The sequence below is a fragment of the Cydia strobilella genome, chromosome 8, assembly GCF_947568885.1.
Source record: "Cydia strobilella chromosome 8, ilCydStro3.1, whole genome shotgun sequence".
NCBI lineage: Eukaryota > Metazoa > Arthropoda > Insecta > Lepidoptera > Tortricidae > Cydia > Cydia strobilella.
Genome location: NC_086048.1, coordinates 6,696,460 through 6,715,196, shown reverse-complemented (window position 1 = coordinate 6,715,196; position 18,737 = coordinate 6,696,460). Strand labels below are relative to the sequence as shown.

The 18,737-nt window shown below is 35.9% G+C and overlaps 1 protein-coding gene across 1 annotated transcript in view; it reads left to right on the top strand.

The window, feature by feature from the left end:
• Positions 1-4,598: 4,598 nt before the first annotated feature.
• Positions 4,599-18,737, top strand: part of LOC134743532 (serine protease nudel) — a 335,679-nt gene continuing 321,540 nt past the window's right edge. The window contains exon 1 of the mRNA XM_063677021.1: positions 4,599-4,609. The gene's annotated coding sequence lies outside the window, so the exon portion shown is untranslated. The remainder of the gene's footprint in view (positions 4,610-18,737) is intronic.

Genomic DNA, 18,737 nt, shown 5'->3' with positions numbered 1-18,737 from the left:
TATAGAAGTGCGTATCTAATTGCTTTAATTGTTTCTACTACTTATTAAAGTTTTGCTGTACTTATATTTTTATTCTCCTTTTATTACTCTTTTAGTTTCACCGGGCTCCGCGTCTGCCTGTACTGTAACGAATCTAAAAGGAATGTTACATTTTATTTATTTGATAGTTTTTATATACCTACTGTTGGTTTATTTATATGAATTTCATGTTAACAATTATTTTTTATGTACAATAAAGTGATTTACTACTACTACTACTACTACTATTTACCTCGAATTCAGTCCAGTCCAATTCAGGAGAAGATAGAGTTGGTCTGATAACGGAGCTAGAAAATGGCCGTGGTAACTGTTAAACAAACCCATGAAAACAAATAGCATTGTCTCGATGAGTACTTGAGTTATTAGTTGATGACTGAGGAAAGAGAAGTGTAGTCGGTTATACTATAAAGGCCTGCCTCTGAAATTAAACATTTGACAGAAACTTACTACAATAAAATGTTGTCCATTGTTAGCCTTTGTCATATACACTGCGGTGACATAACATTACCTAACTTTAAGACTTGTTCATATGTCATACCAAGTTATAGTTCAGTGCCCGGAACTTATTGCTTTTCTCGTCTGCTCTAATGCTTATTACTTATTGGTCCTCCGATAGAGTTGCCCAGCCGGATGTATCTTTAAAGTGGTTTGTAATTCATGGCAAAGATAATGAATTAATATTTGCTCTTTGACAAACGTCAAACAGTCTTAAAAATTACTTTTGTAATATGCAGGTAGGTGCAGTATTTTAGGTATCTTATTTGTTGCAAGGAGCAAATACCAAATTAAAGTGCACTGGGTGACTATGTTATGAACTAAATCACCTTCGCTGAGTTATATGAATCAATAGCATTAATAATCATCAACTGACATAGGTAGTTATCAATATAAAACATTATCAGTATTAAAAATAAATTGATCTCATTCAGCAGGCTGTTGCAAGAGATAATGCCTCGTTATTTTGTCACTTGATTCTTCAACGGCCCGAGAATGTCTTAAGTCAGCGGAGTATCGGGAACCGCTCATGTGTGACAGTACGGCTCCGTGACTAATTCCAGATGCTTACTAATCACAGGCGAGCGATCGCCTATTAAAGACGACAAAAGAAAATAATATCTTGAATAGTACAATAAAATAATCTTAACTAACTTAACATAACACAAAATTAAAAGACCTGCGCTAAAGTTCCTCATTAAGCTAAATTGCGACGCTGATTTTCAGGAACCAGCGTTGTCTTTATGCGACAGCGTAGTCAAACCCGCCTGGCGGCTGTGGTACACCTTAGTTATTTGACAGTAGATAGAAGTCAATAGATATGAAAATCTAAGGTACTTATAATTAAATTTTTGCCCCATCGTGGGTGATATATTGTAGTTGCGGAAACTGAAGATGAGCATTAGTATGACTTTCAAACTGGAGATCGAGGGAAATATTTAAGTATAGTAGGTATAAGTATATGTAATATTTATAATATATTGAAAACCAGTTCAATCCTAATAACCTAAGGTCTTTTATTGGTAAGATAAAGATTATTTATTACTCAAGTAGGCATATTACAATATAATGGAAGGTAGAAGATAATATATTATGATCGTATTTTTCCTTAACAAAAGTTTTAGTTTGCTCTAGGGAGGAGGTTGGAAAGCGGACTTTACATGTTTCTAAGATGCTACCAGATGTTGAGGATGTCAAGATCCTGCGCCGAATCAGACGACGCAATGCAGCCACACTGATAGGTACGTCGCCAAGATCGTATTTCGCACTTAAACTATCGTGAGACATATTTCAAAATATTTATCAGTACGGTTTTTACTCACTGTTATTTTTATCCCAAACAATCCAAACAATCCGAAACATGTCGCCAAAAGCGACTAAAAATAACAGTGAGTAAAAACCGTACTGATAAATATTTTAAGATCGTTTTTTTTTATCATTAAATATTTATGTGTACTATTATAACATTGTTTCATTGTATTTTAATTTATTTCCTAGTTTCGCAGTGCTTTAGTTGTAACATTGTAATGATTTGTGACTAGTTTAAATAGTAAAATAAATAAATTTAATATCCTAGGTATGTTGGTTTGACCGAGTCGATGTCACGGCAAGCGATGAGGTTAGAGCTTTGTCGTGTGACTCACGCCGTGTGAACAGGGACTTAGCATATTCAGCATATTGCGAGATGTCTGCAGGTTGTTTTCTGATTTTATGAATTATCAATTTGACTAAGACGTCGACAAAATTATGGAACTGCGGAAAAACCGAGAATGTGCATGAATATTAATTAGTTTGTATATACCTAAGGTTTTTGTAGCTGTTGGTATTCCTTAAAATCAATAAATAAAACTGGTTTGATATTAGATTAATTCGTTATCATTTCAGCAGGAAGACGTCCACTGTGGAACTTACTTTCAACAAGGATCTCTACAACGGCCTGTCCTCTGCCCTCATCATACGTTTACGCGAGCTAACCATTTCATTATATTGAGACGTTTACAAGAACTTCAAAGAATGACCATAAAATTAATGTAAAATAGAATTTTATCCAGTTTCGGTGGTTTTCACAGAACTCACGTTGACAATACGACCCAATGGAAAAAAAAAACATTAACATAGAACTGCAATTTTTATCGTATTACATAAACCTTCATACCTAATAACTTTTGTGCAATTTCAACTTAGTGTTATTTTATGCTTTCGTGTAACGTCTTATATGTACTTTAATTACTTTTTACATGAAAATAAAAGTGTAAAAGGTGGTCTTTACTACTTTTTCGTTATAATAATTTAAAAATAATGGTTTCTGGTGTTACACGCAACATGTGCATCTAAGACTTTAACGATTTACATTAACAACTAAAAAACAAAGTGGGCAAGCCTGGGACAACTATAATCCTGTACTGGCATTGTATGCAGATTTGCTTCTTAAAGGCGTTAAGTTTACCACCTCCAGGAGACATAAATTTGCCCACTTTGTATGGCATAATGATGTTATGATATCATTATTTTAGTCTTTAAGAGATGAGATGAAAGGATAAGAGATACGGTGAGTTGCTGGGTTGCCGTGGAACCAGTTTTGAAATCTATATCTTGTGTCGCGAGGTGATTTATCCATTCTTGCCGAAATGAGCAAAGTGGCCAATTAGTTTTGGCTTAACAATAAATAATCAAGTGCAATCTTAATGATCTTTTTAAGAAAATTATCATATGATCTTGCCTTTAGAGGTAAACATTTAAAACACTTCTGATTACTTAGGTAATTTTTTTAATATATTCTCGTATTCCCTAAAGTTTTTTCCACGAGTGAACTGTTTACACTAAAACCGCAAAAACTTGTCAATGCCTAAAGACAATTAAAAGAACATATTTTATAAATATAATGACCTAACCTCTACCTATACTTACTTAAAAAGTTTTTTCAATTTAAAATAATGTCCTTGTACGATAGTGGGTTCGCAACGAGACGATTGCGTGCTCGCTAGGTGGTCGAGGCCGTAACTGCAGTGGACAATCGATTCATGGTACCAATGCGGCATAGTATGCGACACTATTGAATTCAATCCCACTCAAAGGTCATCTTAACCTGGACGCAAAGTAGATGGACTGTTTGTCTTTAGCTCTGAAGAATCCGCTTACACTCGGGCAGCAATGCAAGACAACATTCAAGTCTGAGTCAATCGATGTTCTGGTTAAATATCCAGTGTAGTAGCTGCCGTGCCTCGGTCAAGAGACATTTGCAATGAAAGAATCGAATGGCAAATTTAGGTACTTATGTCTGTAGTAATGCAAGCTCGAAGGGGTTTCGATTAGATTGTGCTTCATATTGGCTTCCGATCGTATAGCCAGTGCAATCGGAAACTCGAGTGAACTTCGACGAAACCCGCACCCAGTTTTTTTAAATGCAGGAAGTTTTTATTGTGAGATGCGGCAGCCATCGTCGGCATGTGTTTATGTGTACCGTGGAGAATTTACGGAAATGAGATGTAGCCTAGACCGGAACATAAATGTGCACATAACATTTTGTAATTACTTATTTTAAATTAAAGTTTGAAATTGCCTACTATAAAAATGTGTATGGAATGTCTATGTGTTTCCATTATTTAGTAAATATAACATATGTAAACTTGTATGGCTCTTTAAGAGGGATGAATTGCTTTGCGATTTTAATGAAATAACGGTATTTTTTCTATGAAATTTCCATTTCGGGAGAAAACGGTTTCCACTAACTAAATAATAACAAAACACTTTGATTTCGATATCGATCGCTGCAGCATAATAAATTCTAGGTTTATAGGTGTCGCTTTAAAAAAAAATTGTATTGCAAATTTTGAAAAAAAAAAAAAAGAAAAGCTATAAACCAAGTTTTTCATTGTGTCAATAACGTATTAAAAAACATGGAGAATGGAAAATATTTAGAAGTGGAAAAACATTTTCTCTTTTCGTATGGACGAGTACATAGTATACTTTCCTCTTCACTGGTTTGCTTTTAAACAATTGAGTACTTATTAAACTCCTAATTCTTCAATTAGTCCTTACATAAGTCAAAGGAACTCACGCATATTTTTTATTGTTGGTTACATTATAAAATTGACCTTTAGCTCATCCTATAATTACTCGAGGTACTTCCGACGTTTGCTAACGTCAGTTAAAGCAGGCATTTTAAACGATCTAGCTAATTTGTATTCCAACGACGAAATTGATTTTCTTCGCTAGAACAACATTAAATTATACAACTAATAAGGTCTACTTTGTTTTCACATTGTTTACATACGCCTTCTGCATAGCATGTGCTTAGTATTTTGATGGGTTAAGGAATTCGCCATGTGCGCGTCTAGGATGTCTGCTAGTTTGACATAAAACATATGCGAACATTTAAATAGAACTAAAATTACCTTACAAAGAATTCCAAGTAATTTTGCCCAGAGAGTGTTTAGAAAATACCTACAAATATTTGAATTTGAATTTGTACAAAGTGTTTTCAGGCTTTCTTTCCAAGTTTTAGTTTAAATAGATATGCTGCATTCACTAACATTAATTAACTGTCCGTCTATCTATCTACACGTCGCATGACTTCCTCTACATGTTCCATTTCTCAAACGATTCTCGTGAAATTTTGTGAGCAGGTTTATTATTTACATAGATTTTTTTGGCCGCTTTAATTTTTGGAAAGATTTCAAAATGGCGGAGTCACGCGAGGTTGAATAGCCTCCTCCTTCGATAATGTTCTAAATTCTAAATCATGAATGACAAATAGGTACTTTGGTTCTTCTAACGAAAATGCTAATTACCTACTTAATTATATAGTTCTGGAAGAAAAGCGAAACAAAAATCCGTTTATGTGCTGCAGGTAAATCGCAAGCTGCAATGAGATAATTGCGTCGCTCGATGCTCGTTGCGCGCACGTTGGCCATTATCAATTAGGGAGGCGCGCGTGCGGCCGGGCCGCCATTACGGGGGCACGACGCATGCGCCGTGGGATAACGAATAACAACGTGGAGAGACACAAAAATCAACTATGAAAAATAAAGGAAAAGTGGGAAAATCCATTATCTCGAGTGAGACTTGAACTCCTGATTCCGAGATACTAACTCGCCGCTCTACCGACTGAGGTGACTTACCTGTTAACAGCGAATATTTTTTCCATATCTATGTGCCTTGCGGTAGATGTCGCTAAGCGCCCCCTTAAAGCGCATGTAACGTAAAATGCACGACAGTAAAATTTTCCACTTTAATATTTATTTTAATGATAACAAAATCATCATTTTTATATAGGAATGTAAGTTTGAATGGGTTTGAAGTAACTTGTGTAAGTAAGTGCTGTAGTATCTACGCAGGATATTGCGGCCACTTTAAAGAATGAATCGCGCTAAAACGGTCCGGGTCCGGGATGAGGCTTCCGACACTTCATTTTCTATGACGGGTGATCGGTGATCACGTGATGCTTTCTACAGAAAACTAAAGTGTCGGACGTCTCGGCCCAGACCCGAACCCTTCTAGAGTGAATCATTCTTAAGTCTCATCACCCCTGCAGATGGAATCTCGACATGACGGCTATTGAAAATATAACAAATTAATCCAATAAAGTCTAAATATATTTTAGGTGTATATTTTAGAGTTAATGAGACCTCCAATCCTTATTACCTACGTGGCCTTAATTCCCATCAGAATTTGGCCTGAATGACGCCACAGGGAGAGGCTGGATGCAAATGACGAGATGGGCAGATTCGTGCAGCCGTCGAACGCGTGCGGTGGCCCTTACCGCCATCTGATATCGGTGGCTGCTTAAATTAAATTGTCTGTGTGAACTGTGAACCGTATGATTTGACATATGAATTTGACCCAAAGTCAAATTAGAACTGGTTATTTTTAATATATACTTGGATTTACGGTTAAACTTCAAAATGGCAAAGTCGTCTCGAGTTTTTTTTTGTCTTTGCTTATTAATATCTTATTATGCAGTGAACTAAGAGAGATATTGGCGAAATCATCACAAATTTGATGGAAGCCATTCTTTTTAAGAAGAAGATTTATCTATACCTTAGGCTTATATGAATCTTTATAATAATCCAACTAACAGAAAATAATTTTTTGCTTTTTTGACACGTTTATGTAGGTATATTTTTTAGGTTTCATTGGACTTCTTCTATTTGTGCTTTAAAAATGTGATATTATACACACCTATTTAATTAACACAGAAAAACATTTCCTGACTCTCAGGTAAAAGGTTACGGTATGCAAAATGCTTACTTATCACTCATTTATTCCTATTCCTATTGTTACCAGCATTGCGAGTTGATAAGTGCATAATTTAGTTTAGAATAGGTTCGATAAAATATTTCTTGTAACTCAATATTTTATTTATTTTACTCGTTGTTGTTCGTTATGTAAATATAACAGATGTTTACCGTAACTAAGTTTTTAATTCTCATTAGGGTATAGTAAACAATCTTAATACCATAAATCCTGTTAAATAACTATTTATCATCAGTTTTTAAACATTGACAACATTTTACCATAAACATGAGCCATATATTTTCTTTGCTTAAAAAAATGATGATATAGTTTTAATTTGTTAATTAGGTATGGTGAAACCAATTGCAGTATCTTTCATTAAATACGTCAAAAAACATAAAGAACGAATAGGACATTCAATTTTTAATGCGCAAAGCGGTAGACATATTACGGGTGCCCAATCAGACATATCAACAATACCTACTCGGTTTTTTCCCTTAAATGTCTCATAATTGGTGCCGTTACTACTGTACGTGTAAAGACCTAGAATTATAACCTACACAACGCATATATTATATATCTCATAGATCTCATTCTAGTACTCATGTGAGCGCATGAGGAACGAATGTTTTATGTCAGCGATAAAAGGTGATGTCGTACTAGTGCGGTATATATATTTTAAACATCCTTTGAATTTATAAGGTGACACACTACGACATCCTACGACTTGAAATTACTGGCCAGAAATGGCCCCATACTTCCTCCCCGCATTGGAATCCTTATTACTGAGGATCGTGACTTAACAGCGAAGCCGATCTACCTTTGACGATATTTCACTGGTTTTACCTATTCTAGGCAGTATATGGAGTAGGTATGGTGTAGATGAGCAAATTTAAAGACCATATTTTTGGACTCTTTTGTCTGCCTGATATTCTCATTTTTTGTAAGCTTATTAAAGAAGTTATATGGTACACACAAATCAGTATGAGAAATCAAATACCCAGTAGACCCACCCTGCTTTCGATTAATAGAGCTTGTGTCTCGATTAATCAACTAATTCCGCTGCTTATAACAACAGCTAGAGATATAGCGATCCAATTTGACCGATGAATAAGATATAGTGACCGGTAAACTGTCAAGTTATCATTACCATAACCATAACCAATGTAGCGTGTGTGTCCCGATATAGACGATAGAATTTACTTTACTGATTTTCAGCTTACATTTCAATTCCACAAGGGTTCAGGTCGTTGACAATGACATTGAGCTATAGGAACTTTGGTGAACTATCAAATAATGCTGCATTAAGTCTTTAAAAAATAAAGTAAACATTCGTGGAGTGCGTTGTTCCGTACGAACGCGAACTTTCTAAACATTTGCAGATATAAGAGTTTCATTTTCTATGACAAATGGTCAAAAATATGCACAGAAAAATAATCGCCTGCTTTAAATGCCGAAAAAAAAGCCGCAACACAGGAAATAAAATGCGTCTGTACTAGATGGCCCGTGGAATGCTCCAGCTACGGCTAATTTTGTGATATGACAGTCATTTCCTAAGATTCGCGATGTCAAAACAGAATCATGCCCAAGGTCAATCACCCTAAACTGCTCCGACGTTTGACAACAACACAGCGCCGCATATACTAAGTGTAGCGTACAAGGAAAGCGCGGTCGTGCGCGCGCTGCGTGGCGCGGTCGTGAGAGCGCGCAAGATAAGTGCGAGGTCGCGCGACGGCACGACTCGCAACCCCCGGGTGGCTAGCTATACGCAAGTATACGCAGCTCAACCATAGGCGGCCTAGCTATTATAACAAGTATAACAACCGATTTAATACTGGGGGCTCATTTAATGCGAATATAGAAAATCTATATTTCATATCGAAACAAAAATTATTAAAAAATAATCAAATTCAAGACACATTTATTTACTTTAGGAAAAATCTTATTTTGAAGAAGATTGGTAGAAAAAGTTGAATTTAGAATGCATATTCATAGAAACGCCGATGTATGGATTGCATCAGTCAACGTGTGCTTGTGCGTCTCCACTTTTGAAGTGTGTTATCATAAACGATCAGACGACTTTAAAAGATTTGATGGGAGAGTTCGGATGAGTGTGGGATTAGTCCGATTTTCTCATGATGCTCTCCTTTATCGAAAAGCGGCTGGTAAATGTTAAAATGATATTGCGACATAAGTCTCGAGACTTTTTCCTCAAGAGTCTCGAGAAAAAACCCTTCAGTTTGGGATTCGCACGCCTTACTGCTGCAAAAACTATCACATAAAAGTAAACTTTCTACTTAATAGGTAGGTATGTAGGTAAGTGAATCCTAAGATGCGTGCACCGTGCAGTGTTCACTTGTTCAGTGTAGTTTCCATTGTTTTCTTACTGTGATACTTCATCATGAGGCATAGTTGATACGGTTATCCAGGTCATAAATATTTGTATTGGTTTCTGAGGCTCGTCGTTTCTAAGGATGGGAGATGGGAATAACAAGAGTGTCACGTAGTCCGTGTAACTCGCAAACCCGCGGGTCGTTGGGCGCAAACACGGTTAATCTTGTTTTTTTCTGTCATACAAGTCAACGCCCAGCCTCCCTAAGATGGTCGCGCTTAACATCGGTTATTGTGGCCGTCACTTTATAGGTACGTATAGGCATGGAGACTATATAAAGGAGCCAAATCTCTATGTATGAAAAGTGTCCATCAAAAAACAGTAATTAGGCGGCGCCACCATACACCGAAATACTACCAAAAACAACCTACGTAATTTGGTCGGGTTATTTGTTGCCTTTTATGGTTCATGTTATACTCATGTCCCAGAGCCTGACTAGCGCCACCGGAGAGATTAGGAACTATTATTAAAAGCTGAAAGCGGTCACTTTTGCAACAATTCTGCCATAAGAGATTGGCATCCTTTCTAAACCATCCATACGTATAGGAGTTAGAGAGACGCATAACAAATACATTTAATTATGATACTATATAGCCGCGAGCTCTTTGTAGATATGTACTTTATTATGTACAAACGTAATTTCTTGAAAAAATTACTGGACACTATTGTAATTTGATATTAAGTTATATATTTAAATGAAAAACAAAATGTAAAAACATATTAACTAAACTCTGATAGCTCTTAGTCGTTCATATATTATGTAGATTTATGAAAACGAGTTTACATATATATGTAATAAATGTACTTACAGATTGAGCGAAATCTTAAGATCTTCTACTTTCATGTTGGTTAACAAACAATTTGAACATAAGAAATAAAACTATGAAAACGGATTATATCACGTATATTGAATTTATAATACATCCCGACGTTTCGAACTCTTTACAGCGTTCGTGGTCAACGGGTGACTTATACATACAACACAAGAAGTAATTAACATAAGAAGTTATGTTATATATGTTCAAATTAGTTTATTAGGGTTCCGTACCCAACGGATTAAAATGGGACCCTATTACTAAGAGTCCGCTGTCCGTCTGTACGTCTGTCTGTCTGTTACCAGGTTGTATCTCATGAACCGTGATAGCTAGACAGTTGAAATTTTCACAGATGATGTATTTCTGTTGCCGCTATAACAACAAATACTAAAAAGTACGGAACCCTCGGTGCGCGAGTCCGACTCGCACTTGTTTTAATAATGTTATCATTTTGGCAGGATAAATAAGTATTTCTTAAGGAGTAAATGAAATCGACAAAAAACTGGTTACTGAAGCAGCGTGAGATGTCTTTTCACGACAAATTACTAGTATAAATAATTAGCATTACTATTCATTTGAAATACATCAACACAATACCCTGACAGAGGTTGGAGGAACCTTTCACTTTGACATTTGAATTCAAATTCTACTGAATTCTAGATCAACTTGCATTATTCCAATTAGAAGGAACGAAGATAACCGTACAATAAGCAATTACTAATGTTCGCAAAAACTGCAAGAGATATTCCAATCGCATAATAAACAGAGGTAAGTCGAACGCACAAACGAAACAGCACGGCTAGGCCTATATAGCACTTCCCGGAAACGAACTAGAATATTTAACTATAGAAGTCTGGCAATAGCTCAAAAATAATCCCACGGTAATTGTGCAGCGAGCGACTCAACTCGCGCATGTTGACAACGTTAAATATTGTATTGTAACGCCGCGCAAAAGGTTTGACATATGGAATTTTATTTTAGACAATCAAATATTCTTTTTATTAGCGGAAAATGGTGTATTGGGCAATATTCATAGCTACAGGTGGGGTATATTTATGGAGAACTTTATGTGTGAGATAAGTGACAGTCATATGGACCGTTTATCGAAGTCAAAATGTACTAAGAGCTTCGTCTATATACCGTGTGAGGCCTGTAACAGGAGCAAAACTTTAACTAGGCTATATTCCGTGCTCAAACTGACCAACATTTGATCAGCGACTTTTAAATATAGCTTGTGTTTTGATTTTTAGGGTTCCGTACCCAAAGGGTAAAAACGGGACCCTATTACTAAGACTCTGCTGTCTGTCTCTCTGTCTATCTGTCCGTCTGTCACCAGGATGTATCTCGTGAACCGTGATAGTTAGACAGTTGAAATTTTCACAGATGATGCATTTCTGTTGCCGCTATAACAACAAATACTAAAAACAGAATAAAATAAATATTTAAGTGGGGCCTATACAACAACCTGATTTTGCCGTTTTTTGCGTAACGGTACGGAACCCAACCCTTCGTGCGCAAGTTTGACTCGCACTTGGCCGGTTCTTAGTATATTTTTAAGTTTTTTCTAAGAAGCAATGAATTGCGAAGTTTGTTATGTTAAAGCGTGAAAAGCAACGTCAAGTATATGATGATGGCGTACATTGAAGATAATATTTATTTTGTATGAAAAATAGGAAGTCTTAAGACTAATTTTTAAAAGCTATTGAACAAAAGTGTCACCGTTTGAGAAGTACAATCTACGTTTAAATTATTTGCTCATGTAAAATGTGTACTTATAGGGTGACAGATATAATTATTGGACACTCTTAATAAGAATAAAACTTCTACAGTCATGTTTCTTTCTGCCTATTACTATGGAGGAGCCAATAACTAATAGCAGTATTACGTCACCCTCTATGTACAAACGTCTCCGATCAGATCCGTCCGGCAGATGTGTCTGGCAGACAATCTACGGTAGGAATTAGGCACAGATGCTTCTTCCGGAGATCTGTCTACACTACATGTCTTAGTACATTTTGAATGGGTGGTCGGCTTCTACGATCAACTATTGCGTCGGGAATATAGAGGTCGCTCGACCAGGGGACATTTTACATCTAAATTGGAGCAATTTTCCCGGCCCTTCGCCGATGACAATTTCGTAATTAACTCAGCCTTATTTATTTCCTACATGTGTTTTATGCCGAATGGGAGAAACCCTTGCATTTCTACTGAATTACTTTAATCGCTATGCTTGAAGGGACATGTCGATAGTATTAAACGTATATTACCAACACGACGAGGTGTATTTGTATGTAAATATGTATCTATTCGTTTGAAATAGGATGCATATTATCTGCCCAACTACGCATAACAGTCGTATATTATAACAGCCATTGCAAAACTCATTCAATCGTTTACGCGCAGCAAATTTTATATTCAAACTGGTTTTTCGATGGCTATTAGGGGGAAGTCCCGTAACCACAGATAGCATATAGTGCCGGACACACATACCTACTATCTCGGCAACTAACAACGCGAGCAATTCAAGGATAAGTAAAGGTGGGGCGGGGGACGTATCAATGTCGACAAACGGGATGCGCGTGCAGCTACTGATGTGGAAGCTTTTTATTAGTTTTTTTGTAGGGAAGGCGCTGCGCTGCAAAAGTTTCGGGTGTGTTTCGGCCTATTTTTTGTGTTCAGCTCTGGATGTGTTTATTTTAAATAAACTCACTAATCACTTAAATTTCGTAGTCTATAAAAGTTTTTTTACTATTTGAAATAGTTGAGGTACACAATAAATAATTGTAATGATTTCCTATACCTCAGTACCGGACCAAGTTAGTAGTCTCGTATTGCCAGACAGTGAATATGTTTAACACTTTCACGATTTTTACTCATTATTATTTACAACGACGGGACTTAACATCTTCTAGGCGCGCTAGGCTAGGGTTGATGTCAACTTTAGCCAGTCTTCTCCGAGACCACGGGGACAACGCCGTCCTCGAAACGTCGGAGGTAAAAGTTAAAACTTATTTTACGCGATTAAGTCCCGCCCTTGTAAATTATAATGAGTGAATATGTTTGTTTTTCGGATGTATTTTGTACTTACGATGTTTTAGGTAGAAGAACGGGCAAGGAAAAATGGAAGAGGAGAAAAAAAAGTTCGGAAAAGAAGGTGTAAAAGAAGTGAAAATTTGATATATAAAGGAAAGCAAGCTAACAATATACAAAGTAAAGAAAAAGGTAAAGCTGAGGGGAAACTATAAATAGACAAGCAAAGAGCGAAATAAAAAAACTTTCCATTATCTCATGTAATAAAAACGGGGTCTCTTTGTTTAACATAATTATTGAAAGTCATTGTAATGAGTGTCATATTATCATTAGTCATAATTCTGAAACCGTGAACTTTTCAGGATTTTCCTCAGGTTATCCTATAGATAGGTTAGGTTAGGTTTGTTTTATGCCACTTGAAAATTTACGCGTTTCTGAGAAAAACCAAACTATGACTAACGAAAATGTGGACAAACAATACATTATGACTTAAAACTATATGAAAAACAAATAAAAACACAAAAGGCTTTTGATCATAAGTATACTAAGCATATTTGTAAACAGCGCCATCATCGGTAAATTGGCTAACTAATTTTCGCGACCTGTATATATGTTGATTTTTCTGGGATAATTCTTTATTATGTAAACCGATTTCAACAATTTTTATTTTAGTTATTTAAAAGAATCACCTTCTTTCAAATAAAATAAAAATTTCATTATAATTAAAAAAAAGTCCTCAAGATATGTATGATATTGATATTTTTCCTGTAATATTTATGATAATGTTAATGTTATATAAAAATTGGTAATTTTTAGATAACATTAACATTATTATGATAGCTTGTTCTCGAGATATTTGGGTGCATCAACATTTTTGTGTAGTTATCCTGTCCCGTTGTCCAAGGGACACTATTGTTACAGTTTATAAGAACCATTATGACCTTCTACCAACATGCTTAGCAGATGGTCCATTATGATTTATTACGATGGCTTATAACTATCACAAACATGCGTGTTTGGTAGAAAATACTATAAAATCAGGATTTTAAGAGTTGTCCAGGGGAACGTAACCATGGCAACGAGTTACACAAATAAGTTGATTCACCCATTTAGCAGTGTGAGAGACAGACGGACGGAAAGAGTCGCACCATAGTTCCTTTTGTACCTTTTTGGTATGGAATCTTAAAAAGGAGGAGAAACAGCAGCCATTGGTTGAAGAAGCTCGTAATATGTTTAGACTATGACGAAGACTAGATACAGTGCTCCACTTGCCATGGGTAGGCGCAGGAAGCCTGTGCTTGACATTCCAGAATGTTCAGAAGATTATGTTATTATTTGTGATCGGTGTCAAATGTTTTTAAACCGTCCGGTGCTAGGAGTTGGTTTATGTAGTAGTAGTAGTAAGTTGCATTTGAGTTATTTTATTTTGATTCTAAAGTTTGTTGACTAAAGTAGGTAAATCATAAATATAGGTAATGATATGTAGGTTATTTTTTTTAAATACTTGTTTATTTTCTCCAAAAAGGCTTAGGTGTCCGCCACTGGGGGACTTCTTATGCGAACATTTTTATATTAAAGGATAAATGGAAAAATTCGGCGTGTCGGGTATGACTCGAACTTGCGATTTTAAAATAGTCCACATCCATATAGTTACTAGGCGTTCCGAAAGGTCGCAAGTAGAAGTCTTGCCCGGAGCGATGAATTTTTTCATTTTTCCTTTAATATAAAAATGTATACATAGTATCGTTCGCAGACGCATGATTGATAAAAATTACTTATGCGTGAAATTGTTGTATTTTTTCAAAATTTTAGTGTGGCCATAAGATTACCTAAAGCAGCGCAATCGTGGTGTATGGTGAAAAAACCTGGCTGAAGCGTCTCTTGATTAAAGTAGTGAAGGTATATACTTAGACGTTCCATTAATATTTGTAGTTCACAACTTAATATGACGTAAGATTCGTAGTCTAGTCCTGTCTAATTAAATTTTAATATTTATGAAGATTAATAAGCGCCACTTGCGCCATCCCACTAACCTGGGGTTAACCGGTTAAACCGTTAATCCAGTGTCAAATTGTACTGGTTACCATGGTAACTCCAGGTTTAACCGGTTCACCGGTTAGTGGGATGGTGCGAGTGGACCTAAGAAATAGTTGTCAATTTCCAGTAACATTAAATATGCTTTTGTTAACTATGCACATCATCTACATGCAAGAGGTGATTTAGCTTAGTATTTAGTAAATACTACTTACTTATAGGTACCATATGTTAGTGTAGGTTTTGATTTTAACAATTTAATTGAACGAAGAGAAGCCGTTCACAAACCAGATGGACCGATCAATTGAAGGATTCTACTTCCTCTAAGTTTTACAAGGTTGTAAGAGACGCGATGCTTAAGCGATTGGAGGCAAAACATACACTCAAAATGTGGACTATCCAGTCACGATTCTCAGTCAGGACTCATCAGTCATCAGGGAACGATCAGAGAGAGAGAGAGAGAGAGAGAGAAATGTTATTAAACGTAACCTTATGTAATTTTCTCGAGAAAAATTGGGCTGCTCTAGACTATTTCTCGAAGGACTCGCTGGCCTTAATCCAACATCTAAAGGTTATAAACGATAAAAACATAATAAGTAACATGCTAACGCCATATCAAGAAAAAAAAAAAATATTGAATTCTCACTGCGTACGAGTACAAGTACAACACATAAGTACAAAATTATGGTAAAATTCTAACAGTGGAAAATATTTTCAATAATTAAATAATGGTGGGTTCGCGCCAAAGCAACTTTGACCCGATTGCAGGCGTTGTGCACGCAATGGCGACAACCCTGCGTGCTGCAGGCATGGCACGACATGTGCCACCACCGACATATTTTCATTTAAAAAATGTTACTTCAATATCAATTAATTTGCTTGGGGTTTTTTTCTATGAGCCGTTGTCTAACCTCGTTTTCATAATAAGTATGTAGGTACATATCTGCTATGTGGCGCGATTATAGTATACGTGTTCTATATAGCGTGATAATAGTCATGTTATAATGATAGTCAATGACTCTGTCTTTGGAATGTAACCGAATCTGGCTAATAGGTACTAGCTTTTGCCCGCGACTTCGTCTGCGTGGAGTTAGTAATTAGAGTACCTTATTTTTCATCCAATCTGCTTTTTATCGATTTCCCATATAAACTTCCACCCCCCTTTTCACCCCCTTAAAGGATGATTTCTGGGATAAAAACTACCCTATGTCCTTACCCAAGACTCAACCTGTCACTATACCAAATTTCAACTAAATCGGTTCAGCGGTTTAAGTGTGAAGAGGTAACAGACAGACCGACAGACAGACACACTTTCGCATTTATAATATTAATAGTATGGATTTATAAAATCAAATTATTAGGTAATAATGTACCTGTTTGCTTTATGATATTGTGATTTGAGGTTGAATAGTTTTTATATTATTTAATTTTCAGTTTATTTGAATTCTTACGTTATTACTTATAAGCTTTTTAGAAATAAGTACATCGCCGACAAATGTTTTTTCTGTAGATATAGTTGTTATTCCGTTTTTTTTATATAAGTATGCGTTAGTAGTTAGTGGCAACTTCATTGGTTCATGTATTAATTAATATTACTAAGTAGGTACCTGTAAGAATTATTGTACCGTTTGTGCCCAAATAAACATTAAAACATTGTATACCGTAAACCGATTGATTGTGACACTTACTAATAACATACCTACCTAACTATTGTAACATCTGTAAACTGACATGCACAATCTGACAATAAATGATTACTAACATACTTACTTACATGTTTACATATGTATACAAAACATTACTAAATGATATGTATACATATACGTACACACACACACACATATACATATAGGGCGTCTTCCCGGTGCGGAGTAAGAATATGAGTTTTCTTTCTTTCTTCCCTCTTTACTAATTTTCTTTGTATTTACCTAGTAGGTAAGAGCAATGTTTTTTTTTGATTTGGTCAGTACGATAATAGTTATCTATGTAGACAGCGTGAGTCTTGTAACACAAGCAAACAGTAAACGTTAGTATATTGAGGCAGTTATTTAGTATTTTCGGATGGTTAAAACAAAAAAAAGCAAAAAAGAAAAGAAAGTAATAATATTTGTTTTTTATACCACGACGGTGGCAAACAAGCATACGGCCCGCCTGATGGTAAGCAGTCACCGTAGCCTATGGACGCCTGCAACATCAGAGATATTACATGCGTGTTGACCTACTATTATTCAATCTAGTAATAAATAGCCCTGGTACACCTATAACTGTGTTTTTAAGATACCCGACGAATATCATTTCGATATTATCTGATCCAATAGTGTGACTCTAACTTAAAACAGAATTAGGTAAAATAAAACTATGAAACCGGATTATATCGCGTATATTGAATTTATAATATATCCCGACGTTTCGAACCCTTTACAGCGTTGCAGCTTTCGGCGTATAATCCGGTTTCATAGTTTTATTTCATGAGTAACTATCGCGGTAACCGAAGACAGTATTAGAATTAGGTAAGTTAAGAGCTGTAATTTCACTTCAATGTCTCCTTCGTTAACGTAATATACAACAATATTACAGTAAAATCATAACTAACAGTACAATGTGCCAGGTACAATTATACAATTCATTAGTTCATTACATGTGAAACAAAGTTGCGAAAATAACAAATGTTTATTGCACGAATCGTTATAATAGGCAACTATAATTTGAATGTACGTAGCAAGAGACTGAGACTTCCGGATCACTTACCCATAGCATAGAAGTTTGTAAGCGATTTTAAAATTGTTTATACAAAATACTTTGTATCGCAGAAAGTGATCAGGACGATAAAGAAGTGGAATTGAAAGCGCTAACATAACGTGCGCTAGCGTCTGAATAACAACCTAGGTATAGACAGTTATCAATAATTGAAACATCTTGAGTAAGCGTGCGTATTGCCGTTAATCGGCCAGCGAGCCGCTGGCCTTTGCACATCTGCTCGTGAGAAACATGAAAAAACTATGACCGTTCGATTGTTCTCCCATCGTACCTAGGTGGCGAAATGCCAACGCGTGCCACAGTTCCTTAAATAATGTAGGACGAACTTTTTAAATTGTGTTGAAGTTTTGAATAATAATGTTTTTGAATGTACACCACAGGCCGCAATAACTCTACCCTGTACTGTAATTAAATAAATAAATAATAATAAACAAAAAGTTGTTTATTAAAAGAAAGAATTTAAAATTACACAACAGGCTCAGTGGTCCCACACTAGGCTAGGCCTGTATCGTGGTGACCGCTCTACAGATTTACTACATACAAATTTAGGGGTATCCTCTAAAAGTCTAAACTAAACTAAAGTCTCTTATCTTATCTTACAATTCTTACATTGAATGAAATGAAATGAGATACATGCAAAACTAATACTAACATTACTTACTAACTAACAAATTATTATATTGTATTTGTATTTACAATTTCAAAAGCGCTGGTGGCCTAGCGGTAAGAGCGTGCGACTTGCAATCCGGAGGTCGCGGGTTCAAACCCCGGCTCGTACCAATGTGTTTTTCGGAACTTATGTACGAAACATCATTTGATATTTATACCAGTCGCTTTTCGGTGAAGGAAAACATCGTGAGGAAACCGGACTAATCCCAACAAGGCCTAGTTTCCCCTCTGGGTTGAAAGGTCAGATGGCAGTCGCTTTCGTAAAAACTAGT